We start from the raw sequence: 21,390 nt of genomic DNA on the forward strand, positions 1-21,390 counted from the left end.
CACCTAATTAAGAGTAAGTCTCATAAAAGCAGGGATTTGGTCTTTATTTCTCTATTTGTGCCCTCAATTCTTACCAAAGTGCTTGGCACATAGTAAGCAATAATACATTATTTTTCATTCATTCATCCATTAGTTCAAGTGTCCTTTATATAGCACTTGTACATTACAATATATATATTTCTCAAAATAGCCCTGTGAGATAAATACTTGCAACCAACCTTATTTATACATGAGGAAAATGAGACACTGAAAAGGAAAATGATTTGTCCATGAATTTATGATTAAATATTGGAGCCAAGACAAATCACTCAGTCAATAAGCATTTTCTATTTTTTAATTAAAGCTTTTTATTTACAAAACATAAGTGTGGGTAATTTTTCAATATTGACCCTTGCAAAGCCTTCTTTTCCATACTATCCCCTTCTTCCTCCCACCCCTTCCCCTAGATGGCAGGTAGTCCAATACATGTTAAATATGTAAAAATGTATGTTAACTCCAATATATGTATACATATTTATACAGTTATCTTGCTGCACAAGAAAAATCAGATCAAGGAGGAAAAAAAAACTGAGAAAGAAAAAGTACAAGCAAAGAACAACAGAGAGAGTGAGAATGCTATGCTGTGCTCCACACTCAGTTTCCACAGTCCTCTCTTTGGGTGTAGATGGCTTTCTTCATCACTGAACTATTGTAGTTGGTTTGAATCATCTCATTGTTGAAGAGGGCCACGTCCATCAGAATTGATCATTGTATATATAGTCTTGTTGTTGCCATGTAGAATGATCTCCTGGTCTTGCTCATTTCATTCAGCATCAGTTCATGTAGTCTCTCCAAGTCACTCTGTATTCATCCTGCTGGTCATTCCTTACAGAACAATAATATCACATAACATTCATATACCACAATTTATTCAGCCATTCTCCAACTGATGATGGGCATCCATCAATAAGCATTTTTAAGAGCCTGCAATGTGCCAGGCAACACAATGTGCGATGTGTTAAGTGCTAGGGATATAAAGAAAGGCTCTACTGGAATCTAGTCTTCTGTTCTTTTCATCAGAACTCATATGGCTTTGACTATACATGCAACAGATGCTATGGAAATCATCAACTCATCTAAGAGATGGAGGATCACTAGACCTTACAAGGAGATAGTAACCTTACTATTTCCTTGTCCCTGTGCTCTACATTCTCCCCTTCCTCCCTTGTCTTCTGACTTACTGTCTTAACCTACGAACTTTGGGGCTTTTCAATATTCCTCAAAGCTGAATTTTCTTTAATATGTTGTTTTCTCCGAGTAGACTGTGAGCTCCTTGAAAACAAGAACTATCTACTTTATTCTGTTTGCATATGCTTAGAAGATTTTGGCATATAGTAAATACTTAATAATTGCTTTTTCATTTATTCATTCAATTATTCATTTATTTCATTCATATTTTCCAAACCCCCTACCCAGTGACCACAACTGTCCATTTTCTAAGCCTAGGACTCTCCAAACTTCCACTCATCTGCTATAGATGACTCCCCAATTTGGTTTTCTACCAAAATTATCCCTTCCCTTGATTCTCTTCTAGTCTCCCCTCCCCTTCTCTCCTTTCTTCTCCTCTTCTTTCTTCTTCTCTGCTCTCCTCTCTTCTCTTCTTCTCCTTGACATCTTGTTCATAGAATCATAGGTTTTCAAGCTCATAGGCCTTTGAGATTTTCTAGTCCAAAAAAAAAAAAAGAATAATGATACTCTTTAGTGAGATACACACATTATGATAATGCAGAGACATAACTAGATTCAATTGTCAGAATAAGTCTTCCACAGCCATTAAGCCAATTACAAACATTTATTTAAAAATTAAAAAAAACACAAAAGAGAGATTTTTCTAGTCCAATCCTCTCATTTTAAGAAGGAGAAAGGTAGGTTCCAATGAAAAGGAAAATTTGCTTAATGTCACCCCACTGGCTTCATCTTCAGGAAATCATCAATCACAGCATTTTTCCTGGGCTAAGCAATGAACTGAGAGCTTCTGAGTGAGTTCCCTGAGGATAGGGATGTTGTTTAAGCAATCCAATATAATCCTATCCAAACTAGTACCTATTAGTGAAGTTCAGGCACGGGGTGATATGCCAGGGAAGCAAGTTAAAACCTTGCTTATAAGGGAGAATCCTATTGTCCCATTCAGAAGAGTATGGATATTTCCTAGAAAAGGTGTTCAAAAATATTTTTTGAATGAATGAATGGTCATTCCAATGGGTAGAAAGAATACTGCATTTGGAGTTGGAAAACTTAAATTTGAATACTGGCTCTGGTGCTTTGTTATATACCTAGGTGATTTGGAAAAGTCATTTTCCTCCTCCGGTGTCTCCGTAAAACTAGGGGGCTGGACTCAATGTCCCTCCCAGCTTGGATAGCAATGATCCTAATCCCCTAATCCCTAAAATACTTAACAGTTAACACAGTTTGTAGTTTAAAAAACCCTTTTTATCATTTCTAACACCTTTATAATTTCTCAGTCACCTTCACAATTTACACAGGGCTCCCTAATCAGCAAAGCATTTTATAGTTAGTACCTTCTGTTTTCAAAGTACTTTACACTTTACAAAGTCATCTAAGAAGATTTTCTGTTGTTTTAAAGGTTTCTTTGATCTAACTTCATTCTCTTCACACTTTGTGGTGTAGACAGGGCAGATATAATTCTCTTCTTTTACCAAGTGAGGTGTGCTTCAGAGAACAGAAATGACTATCCCAGTTTGCTTGTGGCGGGCTCAGAAGTAGGGACTAGAAGCCCTGATTTTCTCAGCTTTTCTTTTCATCTTTCTCAGTAGTTCTAATTCTTGGTCCCTCATGAACAGGACAGATGCCTTTGGGGTCCTTCGGTTTTGACTCCTGATATCTACTCTTTGTCTTTAGGCTGGCAAACCCAGAACCTCTGACACCTGCTTTCCCTGGACAAAGGCAAGTAGAAGAGGCAACTCCTGTCCAGGGAGGAGAGGGCATCAGGTAGGATGTGACCAGGACACATCAGAGGAATCAGTATATGGTGACAGGTGTCACAGAAGGGAGATGCCAAAAGAAAGAAAGAAAGAAAGAAAGGCTGAAATTATACAATGATAACATTTTTCTTTTATTTAATAAACATACCCAGATTTGTATGTCAAAAGAAAGAAAGAAAGAAAGAAAGAAAGAAAGAAAGAAAGAAAGAAAGAAAGAAAGAAAGAAAGAAAGAAAGAAAGAAAGAAAGAAAGAAAGAAAGAAAGAAAGAAAGAAAGAAAGAAAGAAAGAAAGAAAAAGAAGGGAGATGCCAGGGGCACAGGCAGGTTTAGAACAGAGTTTGAGTGATGAGCTAGAGGACACATAGAATCCTAGATGGAGGCCAGCCAGAGAAAGACACTCACAAAGTGACTGTCCATTTTCTAAGCCTAGGACTCTCCAAACACACACACACACACACACACACACACACACACACACACACACACACACAGAGAGAGAGAGAGAGAGAGAGAGAGAGAGAGAGACAGAGACAGAGCAGAGACAGAGACAGACAGAGAGAAAGTGACGGGGAGACAGAAAGGGAGAGTTAGATATATAAACGACAGAGAAAAGAGGTGGGGGTAGAAAAAGCGAGGGGAATAAAAAAGGAAAGAATGGAAAGTGACAAAAAAAGAGGCGGCTTTGAAGGGAGAGGAGAAAAGTTAGAGAGGAAGGAAGGAAGGAAGGAAGGAAGCGAGGTGTGTGGTGGTGAGGGGAAGGGAGGAGGTGTCAATGAGAAATTAGCAAAACGCCTCGGGTGCTCTCCTGGTGCCCTAGTAGGCTGCCCTGCTGTGCCCTGTGCCAGGGAGCCTGAAGCTATGCCCGCACCCTTTGCCCTTCATCTCCTCCGAGCCGCGCTCTAAGCCCTATTTCCCAGTCTCTCCCAAGACGAGTCCCTGTCAAGGTATGTCAAGAGGCCATTGAGGAGAGGATCGTGGAGGTCGAGGGGACAGGAGCCTGAGGAGGGGATTGGTCATTTTTAAGTCTTCTTTTGCTCGAGGCTGAAGAATATAGACTTCATTGCGTGTTGGGGGTAGGGTGAAAAAGAAACAAGCCATTCTAAATTATTTGGGTGCGGTTTATCCGCGGACAGCCTCTCTCCTAAAGACTGGTTCACTACGGACGGCTGGGGTGTGCGAGTTCCCATTCGCTTTAGCTTTGTAAAATGTAAGGTTAGCAGAGCCTTTTCCTCACTACTCCGGAGAGGGAGAGCGTTGTACTATGACTTTCTTGCCTGGTTGAGAGTGGACCACAGGATAGCGAAAGTTACTCGCCCAAGGTCACCCAATTAGGAAGTGTCTGGGTGAGAGTTAGAGCTCAGATCCAGACGTCCTGGATCTAAGCCCAGGGTTCGTACCACTCTACCGACCGCCTCCCTCAAACCAAAAATACCCTTATGACCCAAAGGAAGAAAAAAAAGTGTGAGCTAGATAAAAACAGCAAGCATTTTTTGAAGGCGAGCTCAGTGCCCCGAGGCTTGGGCTGCAGTGAATGCACGGAGTGGTTTGAGGTTAGGTAAACCCAATGGTGTTGGGGGGGATGGAGGAAGGGGGAGGATGAGCTGTGAAGCAGAAGAAAGGGAAGGATCCGGAGGCCAAAAATGTAGATTGAAAACTCAAGCCTGCTGCTTACTAAGTATCTGAGCCTCAGTTTCTTCACCTGTAAAAACGAATGAAAGCAGGCCCTTTCCAGCTCTAAATATGATCCCAGTTTGTGGCAAACTTTTGACTCAGTCCCACCCCTGGCACGAATCTAGAGGTAACCTCGTTCTCTGAGGCTGGGGGGAGAGGTGGGGAAACACAGCCGAGGATAGTTAGGCGGATAAACGGGAAAGAGGCGGAGAATGAGGAGCTCTCCCTTTGAGAGTCACCTTTGTTGAAGAGCCGGGTGGGTCCCAGTGCCAGCTCTCCTACTATCTCACTGCGTGATCCTTTTGATCTAAATTTTGAGTGAGGAAAGTTCGAATAGCTCCTGAAGCCTGGGGACGGATGGAAATTAGACCTAGACTCGAGAGGACAGGAATCTTCTCCCCCTCAGATGGAAGGAGCATCTGCCCCGCCGTGAAAGTCCCATAGCATTGGGGGGTGGGGGGCTGCTTTCCTTCACGAGCAGATCGGAGAAGGCGATCCCCACATGCTCCCCATCCGGCACGAATGTCGGAGGACGTGAGATGCGCGGTGTGTGAGTGCGTGGGAGAGCGCGTGGATGCCGCGTGGGTGTGCACGCACTGTGTACGGGTGGGACAGATCGCTGTGTTCAGACCCGGCAGGAAGGTGGTCCAAAAGCCCCTTATTTAACAGAGAAGGGAACTAGGGTTTGGGTGCGGGATGGAGAAAGCAGTGAGCTTGTCCAAAAGTCACCGAGGAAATGAGTGACAGAGTTCGGATCTGGACGCGGGACCTTCGACTCCAAATCCGTTGCTTTATATAAGGTTGTGCACTTCAGGTGATGCTCCTCGTGTTTGTGTTGTGCTGATTGGCCTGCAGACTGCTACCTGCCTGCCTGCGTTGGTTGGAGTATAAGGTTGCGTACGTACATTCGTTGGATGACAGATACCCGTCTTATCTAAGCATGGATTGTTTGGTGCGTGCACATGTGTATTGATTAGCCTGTACACATGTCTGACGTGTATTGCATATGCTGCCACAGGACAGTCTTACACATGTGTTTGTTGGGCCACATGTATGTTGTGTGCACAAGATCCCACACGTAAAGATTCTGCAAATCTCAAAGTGCTGCCTGGGCGCTTGCCTAGCAGCAAGGTACCACAGACCAGTCCCGGAGCCTGTGGCCCTCATTTCAAGCGCGAGGTCTGCCGCTGTTGAAGATGACCTTGCAGCGGGTGGCCCAGGGATGGAGCACCGGACTGGAAGTCAGAAACCCTGCTTCCTGGCTGTGTGATCCCGGGCAAGTCATTTAACTATTCTCAGCTTCAGTTTCCTCATCTGTAAATTGCGGGGATGGTAAAAGCAACAAACTCCTAGGGTTCTTGTAAGGATTGAACATACTTAAAGTACTTAGCAAACTTGAAAGTGCTTTTTTAATGTTAGCTATCATTATTACTGTGATTATTTTCTTAGGTAAATCACCGTATCCCTTTGTGCCTCAGGTTCTTTGTCTGTAAGGTGAGAGGTCTAGACTCTCAGGCTGAAATGTCCCTCAGTTTGTGAGGTGACCAAATATCAGCTGTTCTACATGCATGCATTGTATGTATATGGTTCTTAAACATGCATATACATGCACACAAAACCTCATTGCTATTACATCAGCATTTGTGCATGTATTTGGACCTGACTGAAAATTATAGAAAAAAAATGTGTCATGTGCATGTGTGATGTGTATTGCAGTTATGTGCACTATATGCACAATGTAGTCTATCTCTGTGCATTGTGGGCATTGTGTCTCGGAGTGTGTCACTCACTGGGGATTAGAACCATGTTGATAGATGCTCACCTGGCTGCAAAGTGGTCTCACTTTGGTCTTACTGGATGCAAAATGAGCACCTGGATATGATTTTGTCTGCTAACACTTTCCTCTGATGGAAGATGAGCAACCCCCCTCCCCATCACACACACACACACACACACACACACACCTTGTTCTTCCTTTCCCTCCCTCACTGGGTCTCAGTAGCAGCTAAGAACTGAGAGCTCAGTCTTGAAAGAAGGCAGAAATTCCAAGAACCAAAGGGAAGGAGGCAAAGCATTCCTGACTCGAGGACAGCCAGGGTAAAGACATGGAGGTAGGAAATGAAGCATTATGTGTGTGAACGACAAGTAAGCTAGTATGCCTGGATCACAGAATTTGTGGTTTGCAGAAATATCTCTATATAAAAGCATGGACTATCCCTAGTCAAATGCTTGTTTTTCTTGGTCACTGAGGCAAGACAGAATAAAGAAAATCACCATGTTTGAAAAAAGACACACTGAGAGAGAGAGAGAAGAGAGAGAGAGAGAGAGAGAGAGAGAGAGAGAGAGAGAGAGAGAGAGAGAGAGAGAGAGAGAGAGAGAGAGAGAGAGAGAGAGAGAGAGAGACTGGACTTTTACATTACTTTCTAATTGAGATTATGTGTGCTCATACACTCCCTGATCCTGTCCTTTGCCATGACAAATGGAGCATGGGCCATCCAAGCGTAAATCTGTATGAGCAAAGAAGATGCTTAGGTAACTAGCCCAACCTAATTCCCTGCATAATTCATTGGTCCCTGTGTGCCTCAAGTTTCAACACTCCCCTAAAGAGTACAGGAAAGCAGAGGTGGATCTACTGCTCCTGATGCTCTGGGAAATCTCTTTCAGCCCAAGGGGATTACCTGGGAATTCCTGAATTTTCACAGGGCTGAAAAGGAGCCAAGTCCATGATATTCCCCTGGAGCCTCCATCCCTAAAGTCTCATATTCAGTGGTGTGACGACTGACTGGGTAATTCTCCTTTCTCTACTTAATGTGAAGAGAAGCTATGAATCAAATGGAGGGAACATTCCTAAAAGTAACAGAAAAGTAGACTCATGGAGAGGCTTAGAGTCACAAAGGGTCTAGAGCATAAGATTCCAGAACTTAAAGAGACTTTTGAACATGTGAGAGCTAGAAAGGACTTTAAAAGAGTATAGAAAGTCAGAGCTAGAAAAAGCTTTACAACAGAGGATATCAATCTTTAGAACAAACAATTCTAGGACACAGAACTAGAATGTTAGAGTTGAAATAACACTAGCATTTATATAGTACTTCTAAGATTTTCAAAGTACTTTACAAGATCTCATTTTATCCTCAGAACCTGGGAAGTGGGTACTGTTATTACCCCCATTTTATAGATGAGGAAATGGAGAAAAGCAGAGATTGTGATTTGTCCAGTATTATATTCTAGTAAGTATCTGAGGTAAGATTTGAATTCAGGTCTCCCTAACTTCAGGTCTGGCTCCCTAGCCACTGTATCACCTAACTGAAGTAACTTTGGAGATCACTTAGTTTCTAGTCCCCTCCTCTTTTCCTCCTCCCCTCCTGCTTATCTTGTTGAGGAAAGAAAGAAAGAAAGGAAGGAAGGAAGGAAAGAAAGAGGGAAGGAAGGAAAGAAGGAAAGAAGGAAGGAAGGAAGAAGCCAAAGCCTAGAAATGTTTTGAGTTTGGTGAATTTGGAGTGAGAAAGCCAAGCTTGGAATCCCAGTTTGACTTCATTGTCCATTATCTGGGCAACATTGAACAAATCATTTTTGCCTCTAGGACTCAGTTTTCCCAACAATAAAAGGAAAGAGTTGGAAGAGATTAATTGCTAAGGTTCATTTCCTCCTTAAATATGTTGATATGATGACGTCACTTGCCCATAATCAGTCACATAAATGAATGTTAGACCCAGGACTGGAATCCAGATTTCCTAGTACCCCTTCTCATAAAATTCCTTTCCAATATGTCAGTGGTCCCCGATGATTTTTGTCTCTCGGATCTCTTTTAAAAAGGTTCACAAAAAGAAATGTTTTGTGAACTTCCAGGGTAACTTAATATATTATGCATAATATTCTTTTAGATTTATTAAGTGCTTGCAATAAATCCAATGGTAACTTTTGCACCCCAAAGCTCCAAATTAAAATTTACATGACCCAGTTATTAAAATTATAAATTTATAATTTATAAAATTATATTTCCCTATTGTTAAAAATATGAAATTATGCAAACTATTAACATTATATAAATTCTATATCATAGAATAAAATATTAATATAGTCTATCACTTAATATAAGGAAAATATGTTATATATAATAAAATTCTATAAAATATATTTGTAACATAATTGAGAATTATTTACTGCTTACAGCATCATTTAACAATTATTAGACTATCATTGAGAAACCCTATTCGGTCTAAAACCATGAAATGTGAACCATTGTACTGTATTCTTTCTCCCAAGGACTATGTCTTTTTCCTCAAAACTCTACATTCTGTGAAGATGGAGTGAATTGTACTCATTCAACCAACACATACTTATTTAATGCCGAAATACTGTGATTCCAGAGCAAAGAGCTACCTCTACTTTTCATGCAGTACCAGAATAGCCTCTCTAGAATCCTGGATGGTGGCCATTCAGATTTTTGAGAGTGAAGGTCCAGGACACAGACCTGGGAAACAATCTACTTTGATTCCCTCATTTGGAGAAAGACTGAGCAGAAGAAAGAACAAATAATTTGCTCAGTGGGTAGAGTACTGGGCCTGAAATCAGGAAGAACTGAGTTTAAAATCAGGTCTCAGACACTAGACCTTAACCATGAAATGGAACCAACACTATCCTCCCAGAGGAGTCTTGAAGTTTAAATGAGTTAAAATTTGTAAAGCAATTAGCATAGTGCCTGACATAGTAGATGCTTAATGTTTATTTCCTCTCTTTTCTTCTTTCTTCATTCCTTCTTCCTTCCTTCCTTATTGCATTCATTCCTTTGTTTTTCATTCCTTCTTCTCTTCCTCCCTCTCTTCTTCCCTTCATTTCTTCCTCCCTTTCTCTCTTCCTTCCTCTCTCCCTCCCTTTCTTTTTCTATTTCTTCCTTCTTTCCTTCTTCTCTTCCTTCTTCTATCTCTTCCTTCCTTTTTCTCTCCCTTACTTCCTTCCTTTCCTTTTTCCCTCTCTCCCTCCTAGCATAAATGAATGGCAAAGTGGAAAGAACACCAGCTTTTTAACCAAAGTCTAGACCTTCAATTCTAGCTCTATCGGTGATTCTTAGTGAGCTCAAAGGCAAGACAATAACTCTCTGAACCTCAAGTTTTTTATCTTAAAAATGGGGAGCTATCTCTTCCCCCCTGCTTCCATCATGAGGCTATTGTGACAAAAGAGCTTTGTGAAATGTAGTATTACTCAAACAATGGACATTTAAGAGGCAACTAGATGGTACAGTGGTTAGAGCCCAGACTGGAAGTCAGGTAAACCCTGGATCAGATCCTGCCGGGAATACTCAGTAGCTGAGTGAATCAGGGCAAATCATCCAATCTCCTTCAGCCTCATCAGTAAAATGAGAAGGAGGGATGACCTTCAAGGTCCCTCCCAGCCGTAAATATGTAATGACCTATGAAAAGCCCCCTCTGTGGGATCTAAAGACAAAATTAAGGACCCTTATTCTTCCCCTCAAGCTTGCCCCTGGTCATGGGTCCATGCTCTTGGCAGATTCCTTTATCTCCTAAATTCCTTCCCAGCTTAGCTTCACTCCAACAATCTCCCCTATCCTTTAAAGCCCAATTCATTCCTTCTCCAATGGCTAGTGCTTCATACTGACTGTGTGCAAACTATAGATAGGCGTGGAAGTGGCTCAGTCCTGTTCTCAGGGAGTTTACAGGCTGGTTGGGTTAGAGCATAAGTTCCTTGGGAGCAGAGACCATGTTCTGTCTTTCTTTACATCACACCTGGCACATAATTGATTTGCTTCAGTCATGTCCAATTCTCTGTGACCCCATTTGGGATTTTCTTGGCAAAAATATCAGTGGTTTGTCATTTCCTCTTCAGCTTATTTAACAGATGAGGAAACTGAGGCAAACTTGGTTAAATGACTTGTCGGGGAACAGGGGGGGAAGGGAGAGAGGGATCACAAGGTGTCTGTCTGATGCTGGATTTGAACTTAGGTTCTCCAAAAAAGGCTCTCCATCCACTACATCCTTAGCTCCCTGAACAGAGTACAAATTGAATAAAAACGTTTATTGATTATTGACACATAGGATATTTGAAAGTAGAACTTAATATTTGCATGAGAAAAGTCCTATGAGTATTATGAGAGGACAAATAGCAACTCCAGTCCCAGGGAATCTGGGAAGGTATTTTTGATGGTAAGAGACAGGATGTCAAGGGGAGAACTCTGGATTTGGAATCCAAGGGTCAGGGTATATATACTGCTTCACAATTTTGAATCCTCTTAGTCCCCTTTAGCTTCAGTCTTTTCATCTGTAAAACAGAATCATAACAGCATCTACTGGATGGGTTTGTTATGAAAATTAGGTAACATCTGTAAACTGCTATAAGCCTTGAGGAGAAGAATTAAACTGTGATTTCATTGGTTAAGGAGAAACTTCCTCTAGTCAAACAAGTTGGCACCTTCTCTGCAAATTATAATCTTAAAGAATTACCCAAAGAATTGATCTCTGAGGGGTCAATTAACTTGCCTAGGGTCACACAGCAATAGAATGTCAATTCAGGTATTCTTGGCCTCCAGACCATAGAAATATGAAAATAATTTGTGTAAAGCATCATAAATGTGTCAGCTATTAATATCATTTCTTACAAGGACTCTGGAGAGAAACTCAATAAATCTTTAAAAACAGGAGACCTAGGAACTAGTATAGTATAGCTTACAAGACAATCGACAAGTTTTTATTGTCTACTTTGTGTCAGTAGAGCTAGCTAGTTGGTACAAGACTGGAGACAGGAAAATCTGAATTCAAACCTAGCATCAGACATACACTAGATGTGTGACTCTGTGCAAGTCACTTGACCCTGTTTGTCTCAGTTTTCTCATCTGTAAAATGGGGTCAAAAAGGAAATGGTAAACCTCTCCAAAAATCACCAAATAGGATCATCAAGAGTTGGACATAACTGAAACAAGGGAATAACAACAAAAGCAACAAACAAAACTAAGTTGAAATCCAAAATCAGAGATTTACTAACTGTTTTAAGTCTGGGCAAGTCACTTCACCTTTATCTGCCTCAGTTTCTTCTTCAATGGTAAAATACCCTCAAGGGTTGTTCTGAAGATCAAATAAGATAATATTCATAAAACACTTAACACAGTACCTAGTACATAGTAATTGCTACATAAATGCTTATTCTTCTTCCCCTCCTTCTCCTCTGTAGAGAAGATTTCCCCTCCCTAAGATGATTCCAGCTTGAGACATAATGGAGAAAAAAAATAAGATTTGAAATAAAAACCTAGCTTTGCCTCTTCCTCCTCAGATGAACTTGGGGAAAATATTTGCATTCCCTAAGCTAGAATTTCCTCATCTATAAAATGAGGAGAGGGGACTAGATGGAGCAATATGACAATGGAAATCAAATATCAAAGCTTTTATGCTGGAAAGGACCTCCCTGCAAAAGTCCAACTTCTTCCTTTTTACAAAACCAGAGTATAAGTGTCAGAAGTAAGGCCTGAACCCAGGGATACCTTCCATAATATGGGAATATGCTTGTAAATGTTTAACAATTGATTTTCAAAAAAATATGTACAACACACTTTTAAGCTAAATTTACATTATTAATCCCCCATCACTTTCTTAAGTCTAGACAATCAACACAATAATAAATCAAGCCCTGATTTGTACTACAAGCCAATTTCCAAGCCATAAATGTTCCCAGTGAAAATTTAACAATCCACTCTTGGGAGCTGATTTGAGCTGGCTCTGTCACATGATACCTATACATGATGGTGGTCGTGACACGACATTTAAAGATTTTCAAAGTTCTTCACACACATCACTTCAGTTCTATGAGATAATCAGTTAGTCAATAAAAATTTATTAAGTGCTTATGCTGTGCCAGGCTGGGCATATAAAGAAAGGGAAAAAACATTCCCAGCCTCATAGAATCCACGTTCTGATAGTGGTAGACAACACGGATCCAGTTCTAACAAGATACGGACAGAGTAGGTCATCTCAAAGAGGAAGGCCCTTAAAGATGCTGCCTCCTGCAGAGTGATTCCAGCTGAGCCTTGAGGAGAGTCAGGTGTTATCTCCATTTTACGGGCTCTCAATGGTGTGTCTTTCCCATGATAACATTGCTTTTGTCAGAGTGCTGACTACACCAAGGAGATAACATATCCTAGCCCTCTGAGGCTCCGAGTCAAGGTGATCTTTCTTCAAGGTTCTTTACAGCTCTAAATCTTATAAGCTATGAGATTAGGTGATTTACCTTCTAAGGCAGTGGTTCTCAAACTTTTGTTTTCAGTATCTTTATCCTATTAAAAATTATTGAGGATCTCTCCAAAGCGTTTTTGTTTATCTGGATTATATTTATAGACATTTGCCATATTGGAAATAAAAACTATTTTTGAATTTATAGACCCTCTAAAAGGCTTTCAGAGATGCCCAGGATTCTCTAGACCATACTTAGAGAACCACTGAATCTTAGAATCTAAGGGATACATATGTCCAGTAGGGAGGGATATATGAAGCCCAAGTATGAGTATCTGAACCCAGCTCTCCCCAGTCCCCTTACCACCATGTTCTTACATGCCTGAAGGGATCCCCTCAGGGAGAAAATAGAGTGCACAAGACAGTCTCTCAAGGATGATTGCACCTTGGGACCAGGGTCTTCCCTGATAGTAATAAAGACTTTCCTTTGGTCTCAGCACAGGGTGTGAATGTGGAGGGCAAAGCAAAAGTCCCACAGTATTTAAAAATGGAAAAGATGCAAAAAATATCTCTGCACCCACCCCCTCCTAGTTTGAATCACATGAGAGAAGAGGAAAAGAAATCTCAAAGTTGGAGAGTGATCTGACCAAGATCACAAAGAGTCTGGTTATTTGCAACTGATTTACTCTGATTTGCGATCTATCAGGATTTCCACAAGAGCATAATCATGATATTAGGGGAATGGACCTCGGGCTCGCTGTAGCCACGCAGTTTGGAGCAGCTGCGGGGCTGGCTGAGCACGCCTGATTGCTCGTTCAGTTTCATTCTGTAGGGGAGCCCCTTGGGTGTGATGAGTGATACGAAACCCCGACGCCCCGGCTAACCACAGCATTGCTCGCCCATGAGGACAGGACCTGCCCGGGGAAGAACTTTGCATGTCAGCTCTGGGCACCCGGGGATTCCAGACCTGGCTTGACTGACAGGCCCCCTGAGGAGCAGGGAAGGGGGTGGGGAAGGGGATTACCCCAGTTGGGCATGCTGAGAGAGCTTGAGATGAAGAGGAGTGGGAGCTCACATTTCAAAAGAACTCTCTCCTCCTTTTTCTTCTCAGACCCTAACCACAACCCGAGGAGGGAGGCAGGGGATGGGGTTAGAAGATTTAGGACTGCAGGGAACCTCATGTAGTCCAAGCCCTTCATTTCACACGGGAGGAAAAAGTCTTTTCCACACCCCATGCTCAGCAGATGTGTAAACTGAGGCCCAGGGAGGGCACGTGGCTTTTCTGAGTGTACTGGATCTCGGGGTCAGAGGATCTTGGATTTAGAGCTGGAAGAGAATGAGAGGTCATTTAGCCTGATCCTCTCATTTAACAGTTGGGGAAACTGAGGCCCAGAGAAATAAAATAATTTGCCTGATTGGTCACAGAGGAAGTAAGTGGGAGAGCAGAGGTTTGAACTCAGGTGCTTTTCCAGCCTTAGGGCTCTTCCACCTGTACCACCCTGTCTTCCTCCCTCCTGCCTCCTTTCAGTGTGCTCTGCCTTCTTGGCACTAGCTCTGCTCACTTTCATTTCCTGGGAATAGTGGGAGTAGAATTATTGTCATTTCTAAATGCGGATCAGTCCCATATTTGCCTCTAGATTGTGAGCATGTTCAGGAAAGGACCAGTGGGTTTGGGTTTTTTTGTTTCTGTTTTTGCACTTTTTGTGTTCCCAGCACAACACCAGGTACCTAGCAGGCATTTACTAAATGCTGGCTGACCGATTTGACCAGCTCACTGTTTGACTACGGAACTCACTTCCCTTCTCAGACCTCAGTTTCCTATTTATGGAATGAGGAGGATTGGACTTGGTGCTTCATGTCTGTTTTTAAAGGATCCCACTAACCCTAGCATCCATTGTTCTAGCTTTAGTTCCATTTAGCTCCATTCAATTCAACACATATTAATGAAATTTGAAGGAGAGGGAGCTCTGACATTTTTGGTAGGTCCTTTCCAGATCTGAATCCCTGAATCTGGGAGAAGATTCAGAGAAAGTGCCCTAAAAAAGGATGGAACTTTGTCAGGCTGGAAAGATCAGTGTGGGCTCTTTGGGCTGGAAAGGACCTTTAGAGGTCTTGTAGTCAGCTTTGCTTTACAGAAGGGGAAACAGGTTCAAACTGGGGCAGTAACTTAGCCAAAGCCTCCCAGCAAGTCAGTGACAGAGGGCTGAGAAGAGACAGGTTTAAATTCCATCACTCACTCAACAGGTATTTTCTGAGCACCTAGGGCAATGAAAAGAAATGAGGGTGGCGGGGTCAGCTGATAAGGAGGATGCTGATCAAGTGCAACTCTCACTCTGTAAGTGGTGGGTCTGGGATTCAAACCCAGATTTTCTTATTCCCAAATCAGAGAGAGAGGCTCCTTTCGCCTCCCCTTCCTTCCTCTCTACTCCAGCTTTCTGGTCAGCACTGTTGGGGAGACAGGAGTCATACATCCCCCGCAGAATGCTGCATTGTAAAATGAGAGGGTCTTCTCGATGACCCTGGAGGCCCCCGCCAGCTCTAAATGTGTGATCCTCTGACCCGCCCTGGAGCAGGGGAGATCTGGAGTCTGGAAGGCTCGAGGGTGGCGGGCACGACCCCCACACAGGAAATGTTCAGAGAAAGGTTAAGCAGAAAATGAGGAGGTGCTGACCTTGGCGCAAAAGGAAGCCAGACTGCAACTTTGGCTGCTCAAGGAGCGTTTCCTGAAAGACTAACAAGCAGGACCACTTTACCTTTTGCAAAGCGCTTTCCTTATAACCATCATGAGAAGGAGGAAGAAAGCCCAAGGATTATTCACTTGCATGGCCTTTTTAATTTTATTATTGACAACACCATTTACATAATACTTTTGCAAAATTACTTTATTGTGGAAAGCAAGGAGGGAGCATCTATCTCTCAAAGTCACTGTGAGGATAAAACGGACTAATAATAAATGGATGAATAAGTAAATGAGTGAATAAATAGATAAATGAAAATAAAATAACTTTGCAAAAGTATGTGTGTGCATCCTAAGATAAGAGGCTCACATAAAGTTGCAGAATAGTTTATTTCTCTGCCCGTAAAAAAGGGGTCCAGCCCTGTTATAGCAACATTTGCCTGTTCCATGTAAAGCACTGTGCTCCCACTGCCCTCAGGGACCTTATGATCTGGGAGAGACCTGGTATAAGACCTTACCCACATAACTCTAAGGAGTAAAAATACCTGATAATTAAATGTATTAAGGAAATGAAAAAAACAAGTACTATGTCCCACAGAAAACAATCATAAGAAATAAGGCTGAAAAGGCAAAGCGCTAGTAGACTGTTGAACATCAGAGGAAACTGAACTTCTGATTAGGCGTGGAAAGCTACTAAAGAATTTTGAGCAAAGAAGTGACCTAATCTGTACATGAGAAAAGAGTATTCTGGGACAGCTAAGTGGCTGGAGCACCAGCCCTGAAGTCAGGGGGACCTGAGTGCAAATCCAATCCCAGACAAGTCACTTAACCCCAATTGCCTCAGGAAAAAAAAAAAAAAGATTCTTCTGATACTATACAATACATGGATTAGAAGGGGGAGGGAATGGAGTCAGAAAGACATCTTAGGAGGCTATTTTAGTAATTTAGACCTGAGTATTAGTGATGGTAGTAGTAGTGGTGGTGGTAATGGTAGTAGAAGTAGCAATAGCATTTATATGCATTTTAAAATTTGTAAAGCACTTTACAAAAATTTTCGCATTTTATCCTCACAACACTTGAAGATGGGTGCTATTATTAGCATACCCATTTTACAGATGAAGACACTGAGGCACAGAATTTAAGTGATTTCCCCATCGTACAGCTCGTGAATATCTGAAACTGGATTTGAACACAGATTTTTTCTGACTCCCAGTCTAATCCTCTGTGCACTGGAGCACCACCTAGCTGCCTGATGAAAAACGGCATTAAAGTAGTAACTACGGGCTTAGAAATCAGGTTATTGCAGAGGGAGGATGAATGAGGGAGGGTCTGCTTTCAAATTCTCTCTGAGAGACTAAGTATATCTCTGTGCGAAGAAGAAGATTACCCCTGGGGGTCCCTCCCACTCTAGAGCTGACAGATGTGAGGAGTTTTTTAAGCAGTTATGGGTCATCCTGTTAATTGAGAGGGAATGGAAGAATCAAAGATAACTCGGGGTCCCCGTGAGGTAACGCAGTCTGCTCCCACCCAGACAGCTGCAGAGGCACTTGCTGTGTCAGAGAACTCTTGTGCTTTCGTTATTGGGGGGTGAGCTTCCTGAACCCTCAACTGTGCTGCCAATGGCCACTGACAAATCCCTGGGGAGAGCCATAAACTAAAATCTATGGCTTTAATCATAGTCAGAAAGAATAGAGTTCGAATTCAGCCTCAGACACTTACTAGCAAGACCCTAGGCAAGTCACTTAATCTGCCGCAGTTTCTTCATCTGTAAAATGGGTTGCTAATATAACATCTACTTCTCAGGGTTGTTTTGATAATACTCCCCCTCCCCCCACCAGGAGAGGATCATAGCAGAGTTCTGAGTCACAAAAGGAAATAAATAGAATAGGATAAAACAAGGAATTTAGGTTATATTAAAATTCTGAAGAACCTTGAAGAAACTGGGGATATTTAACCCAGAGAGGACTTAGAAGGGACAGAATAGCTATCTTCAAGCTCTTGAAGAAATATGACATAGAATGACATATAGATTTGTTTAGTTTGATCCAGACAGTAGATGTAGGGGTTATAATTAAACCTTGCAAAGAGGCAAATCTCTTAACTATTAGATAAATCCAGCAGTACAATTGACTGAAGAAGCTTCATGTTAAGAAGAGGAGGAGAACAATCAACTTCTTAACAATCATTGAGCTACTCATTTCTGCAGGTCTGGAAACCAAGGCTTTAGGATCAGTCGGTGAGATTGTAGGTTGTAGCAGAGTTGTTATTCTTGAGGGCTTTTAAGTCTTGCTCTTCTGGAAAGGCTCTAAGAGGGAAGTCTAGCAAAGGCCATTGGGTTTATTGCTGGGGAGCAGCACAGTTGAGGGCTTAGGAGCCCCTATCAGCAAATAGCTGTTAACTAAGGCATGAATTGTATCATGACGGCAACTCAGGAAGGAAGACCGTTTGCTAAGGTGGAGTTTGGAGCGGGGCGTCAGGGGAAGGGTCTATGTCACTAGATGGAATCAAGGACACTTTAGAATCAGGTATCAGGTAATGAAGTTTCCATGCCCCATTGGTAGCTACTAGATACCAAGAAATGTAGATGAAGGGCAGACCCTACCCCTCTATGCTTTGAACTGACCCATTCCATTTCCAAGAAGACTTGGACAAAAATCACATGGGATGAGGAAGGCGAGGAGGGTATAATGTTGTAGGGTCAGGAGGTTTACTTATGTCAATGAGATCTCAGATTCATGAAAGTACACACTTCTGTACCTGAATAGTTTAAATGAGATCTTGTGCAAAGGCAAGGGGATAGAAAACATTATTTCTTGAAGTCTGATGCTTCTTTTTAGGTGGGTAGAGTAGAATAGATACCCTCAGCTCTGACATGGGAGCACTGCCTGGACCTCAGAAATTTTTATTAGGTAATAACAGTATTCAAGGACCTTATAGACATTAAAGGCCTAGAATGGGTTAGCTTCTTGCTACTAGTAAGCCCCAAAGTCCTCTAAAAAAGTGAATTAATAGCAGGTCCCTAAAGGATATCTTCCGGTCTAAATGAATCAGCCAATACATATAACTATTAGCTCTAGAAAATAGTTGAGAAATTGCCAGGAGACCCATCTTAATTCAAAAGAAAAAAAAAACTTGTCAATTAGATCTGATGTATAATGTAAGGGGCTATCTCAGGAGATAATGTCCTGTATAATACATGTGTACATAAATGTCTTTATATATGTGTGTGTATGTATATGTATATATATAAAATCTTTAACATTTGCAATAATCCTGGGAAGTAGAGAATTATTTCCCCCCCCCATCCCCACTCCTCTACCCCCCTGCTATATAAATGAGGAGAAAAAAGTTCTGAAAAAGAAAGCAACTTGTGTATGGCCTCAATATCAGTCAAGATTTGAAGTCAGATCATCAGATCTTAAATCCAGCTAATTTCCCAATGTAATGAGTTTTCTTAACAGGAGGTATTCAAGTAGAGACTGGATCCTTGTTAGGCATGTTGGAGAGGGGATTCCTGCATTGTACAGGGAACTGGATCAAATGACTTCAAAAATCCCTTTCAGCTTTGAAATCCTATTGTTCTATGATTGAGAGCCGTATCCAAGGATCTTATAAGACATTAAAGTGTGAGATAGTTAGGTAAACTATTTTGTTTGCCAGGAGGCAAACCTGGTTTAGAGTCAGAGAGAAGCTGATATTTGCTTTCCATGTGCACCTAGGCAAGTCATTAAACATCCATGGACCTCAATTTCCTTGTCAATTTAATAAAAAGGTTGAATTGTAGGATGGCATTTTGGGGTTCCTGCCAGCTCTGCCTTTCCTTGGCAGCCTTTTTGGGGAAGCATTCCCTGACTAGGCCAGTCTACACTAATCTCTCCCTGCTCTGAAAACCTTCCAGTATTGGCTTCTGTAATTGGTTTTAGAGTAAATTGCATGGCATTTTATGTTCTATTTCTCAATTTCTAGGTCTGTAGTGTGAAGGATACTAGACTTTGTGTCAAAAGAACCAACTTTGAATCCTGGCTCAGTAATTTGATAGTTACTTCCTCACTCTGGGCTTCATTCATTTTCCCTAGATGTAAAATGAGTAGCTAGAACCCACAAGATCTCTAAGCTTCCTTCCTCTTCTGACATTTCCATCTCAGAAAAACACAATCCTCAAAAAGTTTGAGATCTATTTATCCATCTATCCATCCATCCATCTATCTATCTGTCTATCTATCCATCTTGCTATCTATATCTATCTACTTTCTATTCATCCATCCATATCCATCTATATCTGGTCTATCTTTCTATCTTCCTTCCTTTCTTTCTATCCACTCATTCACCTATCTTTCTTTCTGTCTATCTATCTATATCTGTTTATCTTTCTATTTATGCATCCATGTATCTATCTTTCTATCTAATCTTTCTCCCTCCCTCTTTCTTTCTTTCCTTCCTTCTTTCCTTCCTTCCTTCCTTCCCTCTTTCTTTCTTTCCTTACATTATCTATCTATCTGAAACAGCACATTTGAAATTGCCCTTAGTGTTTCTCCTCCTATTCTATTTTTGGGAGTTTCCAAACTCCCCAAACTGCTCCTGCAAACATCCAATCCTCTGCACTCAGGGAAATGAGTGTGAAGGATTCCTTTCTGTTCTCTGCCACAGGAAAAGAATATCTGAGGTGGATAGGACTTTTCTTGTGCAGATGAAAAAACTAAGGTTCAGAAAGGGAAAGTCAATTAGCAAGCATATATTAAATGCCAATTATGTGCTAGAAGCTGTGTAAAGTGGATACTTAACTGTATCCCCATTGTGTTTCGGGTTCAAAGGAAGGCAAAAGCAATTCCGGCCTTTTAGGGACTTTACAATTTAATGAAGGAGACAACATGCAAATATGGCTATATACAAACAACTTATATCTAGGTGGTGAAGTAAATAGAATGCTGGGCCTGGAGTCAGGAAGCTTCTCTCCTCTACTTGAATTCAAATTCACTCTCAGATATTCAGAAACTATGTGATCCTAGGTAAGTCACTTAACTCTGTTTGCCTCAGTTATTTCATCTGTAAAATGATCTGGAGAAGGAATGGCAAACGGCTCCCGTATCCTTCCCAAGAAAATTCCAAAAAAAGCATCCAAAATGACCAAACAACATGTCTATCCGTCTTTGATCTATACTTAATGTATTAATCCGTCCATCTATTTGCCTAGTTATGTAGAGTAACTTGGAAAGCAGAGGAAGGCATGGACATTAAGGAGGAGCACGAAAAGTTTTCTTGCTGGAAGGAAAGATTTTAGCTGAAACTTAAAAAAAGTCAGGGAGGTCAGGAACACCCCAGACGTGAAAACACAGAGTCAGGAAATGGAGAATTTTGTGGAAGTACCGGCAAGGAGATCAGACGTTACTGGAAATGACTTTCCGAGGGATGTAAACACAGTAAGAATCACAGAATGCCAGTCCTGGAAGAGACCTTAACGATCATCCCAACACTTCACCGTATAGAGAAGGAAACTGAGGCTGAGAAAATGTGCTTTGTTTACGATGGTACTTACCAGACAGAACCGGGGCGAGATAGATCTCCGACCCATTTCTTCTTACTCCAAAGCAGGCTTCCTCTATTGATATTCAATTATATCTCCTTGCCTTTCCGGGCCTCCACCACCGCCCCTCTTCCTCCCTCCCCCCAAAGCCTGCAGCTCAGCATGAACTCACACCCCAGTAGAAAGAGATGATTCAAGTTCTGGCTATCCCCCCGAGAAATAGAGTCACGCGCATTTCCCCGAACGCCTCCCCCTCTAGGACCCAGCGCGCTCTCAGGGCGGGGGAGGGGAAAAGGGAGGGAGGGGGATGTGGCTGAGCTACTAGGGACGTAATTTAAAGCAGAAGTTGTCCCAAATCGGGATTACTGA

The 21,390-nt window shown here is 41.8% G+C and overlaps 1 long non-coding RNA gene across 1 annotated transcript; it reads right to left on the reverse strand.

Moving 5' to 3' along the window:
• Positions 1-320: 320 nt before the first annotated feature.
• LOC127555050 (uncharacterized) lies at positions 321-21,266 on the reverse strand. The gene is made up of 2 exons (XR_007952144.1): positions 21,034-21,266; positions 321-1,702 (listed from the first exon to the last, which is right to left on the reverse strand). It is a non-coding gene; the product is annotated as an uncharacterized LOC127555050 (long non-coding RNA).
• Positions 21,267-21,390: the final 124 nt, after the last annotated feature.

Source organism: Antechinus flavipes, chromosome 3, assembly GCF_016432865.1.
Source record: "Antechinus flavipes isolate AdamAnt ecotype Samford, QLD, Australia chromosome 3, AdamAnt_v2, whole genome shotgun sequence".
NCBI lineage: Eukaryota > Metazoa > Chordata > Mammalia > Dasyuromorphia > Dasyuridae > Antechinus > Antechinus flavipes.